Here is a 3499-nt window from a genome sequence, read left to right as displayed (position 1 = left end):
CCTTAACATTGGCACATTAGTACAAGTCATCATTGACTTGCTCTCATGGTTGGTTAAAGTCTGTTGTGTGATCAGATTAATTCACCTCTGCATATCGCTAATTTTATTTTTCCCGTGTGCGAGCAACCTAGGCTTTTACAATAGCTAAACATTCTTGGAGTCTTCCACAAGAGATACATGAGATAACTTATTAAGATACTTATTAAAGATAAAGATACTTATTAAAATTAGATTAAAAACAAATAAGATTAATTTGAACTGAAAAAAATTAATTGTTATATGGAAAATTGGCGTTCAAAATTTTAATTATTTAAAACTTACTTCTTCCAGTCACCAGGTTTACTTTCAGTGTAATGTAAAAAAATTAACTTGTAGCATAAAGCGAAAGCGATGGTGACTAACCAAACGCATGGTTTATCTCTGAAGTTTTATAACAAATTTGATTAAAAATGCGAAAAGAGGTCAAAACTGTAATTCATCTTTTGGGGTTGAAGGAGCATACAATTAGTTTAAAAAAGTAATTTCTGTCTGGTGCAAGTCATGGAAAAGCTGATAGAATTAGAAGGGTGTACAATAAATGATATTCCTAAATTCTTTCATCACAAACAGCTTGATGAACATTAATTGCACAGTCACTTGGACGGTCACTCGGACGGTCACATGCGGTTTATACTAATGAGGTGAAAGCTTTTTTATGGGTTGCATGTGCTAAGAAACTGGAAGCATCATATATATACTCTCAGAAATCCAGGTGCAGATATTCACAAGCAGCTTATCCATTTGCTGCCAAGCTGAATGCCGCGGTTCAAATCTCACATGCCGCAGCATTTTTTCCCAGCATGCAACCGCGGTTTTGATTGGACGAATGAACAAGGCTTTGATTGGACGAATGGACATTGCTTTGATATGACGAATGGACAAGGCTTTGATTGGACAAATGGACAAGGCTTTGATTGGATGAATGTACAGGGGCTTTCACTATACTAAAGATTAATTGACGACATTGATCAATGACTGTAAGGGTACATACAGTCTTGAAATACCTTTAAACTATCAAATAAAACATAGACAGTGTTATTTTAGCTAGTTGCTAAAGATTAACATTTACAAACACTGATGAACTGCTTGGATGCTATTTTGATGAGATCTCCATAATTCATTGGCAAAATAGATTGGCGGTGTGGGGTGAACGCAGAGTTTAGTTTAGGTGCGCTGGTACACCGTTACGCCAATATACTTGTAAAGGTGTGATTATGGCGGTTAGTTTGAAGACATTGATAATTATTGTAAGAGCACCCAGGGTCATAAACCATATAAAAACCACTATATGAAGATTTTCTTAATTCGGTTGTAAAATATCATTAATGGAGGGGGGTTATATAGCCGCTTGTTTGATCAATAATCGCTAGCATGCACATAATCATGAACTGATTTAAAATTATTGTTATAAGATGTTCCTAATTTGGAGGTACAAGTATCAATGCTGTACGTGATTTTATGATCAGTAGTTTGAAAATTCTGACAGATGATTGCAATCACAAGCATGTCATGGATCATATAATACTCACCAGCTATGATAATAGTTTGTGCCACCTGTGACTTACCAAAAACTTTAGAAAAAAATTAAACCATTGCTGTATGACAAAAACCAATGTCCTTGGTCATTTGAAAAAAAATAACAAGGAAAAACTTTATTAGTATTTGCGCGAGAGCAGGTGATGATAAAATCAAATGGTTGTGCAAATGTACCAAAATTTTGGTTGTTACAATTTTCTTGCGTACTCACACCGGCAAACACTGATGTAAGGATGCAGCAAATTGGGGACAGGGTCATAATCTTATGGTAGCTGCACTAACCTATAAAATCTTTGACCTTTGTAAGATAGAGTTTTCTTCTGTGTGAATTTGCTAGTTTATGTGCACGCATACAAGTGCGCAAACTAAGGTTTGAAGCCTAGAAAAGTGTCGATTTTGACTAGCAAAATTAACACATTGATTTAGCAATACATATGTTAGTTTTTTGAAATCTTATTTTAGACCAATTCATAGTTTGCTATTGGTATGTTTGTGTCAAAATGTTTTGCTGGCTCAATCAATTATTCATAGAGACCGATTATGTAAGCAAGGTCAAAATATGCTTATTTAGTTGCACAGCAAGTACACGAAACTATATTTCAGTGTCTAATACTACTAATAAATGTTTCTTACTTAGAATAAAGAGAAAGAGGTTACATTTATGATTTCTCCCTAAACAGTTTTTAACTTAGATCACCTTGTCAACTTTTTACAAAGCTGTACAAAGATGTTTTCTTACTATATTTCTGCTATTTGCTCGACTGTCCAAATATAACCTGTGTCACGTGAGAAAAATAAAAAGTTAAATAATATTTAAGTTATATAAATATTTGATATACTAGAAATTCCCCTGTCATACAGCCCACGACCTGATAATGGAATAAGTGATAACGGAAAAAAGAAATGGCAGTGCCGGTTGTTGAAAAAGTAGTTGTCATCAGGAATTGGCAGAGTATAGTCTGTATAGTATAGTAGTATAGTATAGAATCGCTTCACTTGTGTTTGGTCATGGGAATATTAATTAAAGCTGTAGGCCTAACCTACTGTAATATATGTAATTTAACAACAACAATAAGGAAATATGTTTATTATAACTCTGAAATGCAAAATTAGAAGTAAAATGGCAAGCTACTGTGTACTATACACAGTTTGAAAGTTAAAAAGACTTGGTAGCATATTTAAATAGGCTTATATGTGTTTTGTATCATTATTATACTTTAACGACTCTACAAAACGATGGTTAAATTTGTTGATGAGATTCCTTAACAACAATAAGGAAATATGTTTATTATAACTCTGAAATGCAAAATTAGAAATAAAATGGCAAGCTACTGTGTACTATACACAGTTTGAAAGTTGGTTGTGTTGAATGTAGAATGGTTTTGATAGCAACCTTTAACAGAAAGCAAGTACGAGCGTTCATGCGTCTGGAAGTGTTCTACAAACTGCAGCAAAATAAAAAATTTTTCTCGTCATAAAGGGGCATTGTAGTTCTGCCCTAGCTTGTACATAAGTTGTAAAGCATTTCGGCTAACGTTTTAAATAATTTAATGAAACCTTCGGTGATTGGACAGAAAACATAGGCTGATAAACTGTGTACCACAATTTCGTACCCGTAAATCGGTCTATGCCTCAAACGGTCTACGTTATTACAGAAACCTTCGGATAAATTCGATTACAAGTAAACAATGCCATAGACTGGTGAAATGAGCGCGGTTTTCTCGTGAAATGCGCACTGCTAAATAGTTCTACTATCTGTTGCACGGCTTTATTGGCGTGTCATAGATCAGTCTTAACTTTTATTAAACCAAGCTTTTCAAGCGTTTTGTGGCAATTTTCGGTCAAATTAATCTGTCTATTTGTGTATAATCCGATCAGATGGGTAAGTTTTAAGATAATAACGACAGGTTTACAAAGACTTGGT

At 34.1% G+C, this 3499-nt stretch overlaps 1 protein-coding gene across 1 annotated transcript in view; it reads right to left on the bottom strand.

Moving 5' to 3' along the window:
* Positions 1 to 3499, bottom strand: part of LOC137405935 (uncharacterized) — a 488140-nt gene that overhangs the window by 469726 nt on the left and 14915 nt on the right. The gene's annotated exons all lie outside the window — the stretch shown is intronic.

The sequence above is a fragment of the Watersipora subatra genome, chromosome 10 (genome assembly GCF_963576615.1).
Source record: "Watersipora subatra chromosome 10, tzWatSuba1.1, whole genome shotgun sequence".
Lineage (NCBI taxonomy): Eukaryota > Metazoa > Bryozoa > Gymnolaemata > Cheilostomatida > Watersiporidae > Watersipora > Watersipora subatra.
Note: the sequence above shows the minus strand (reverse complement) of the source record. Positions and strands in the feature narration are given on the sequence as shown.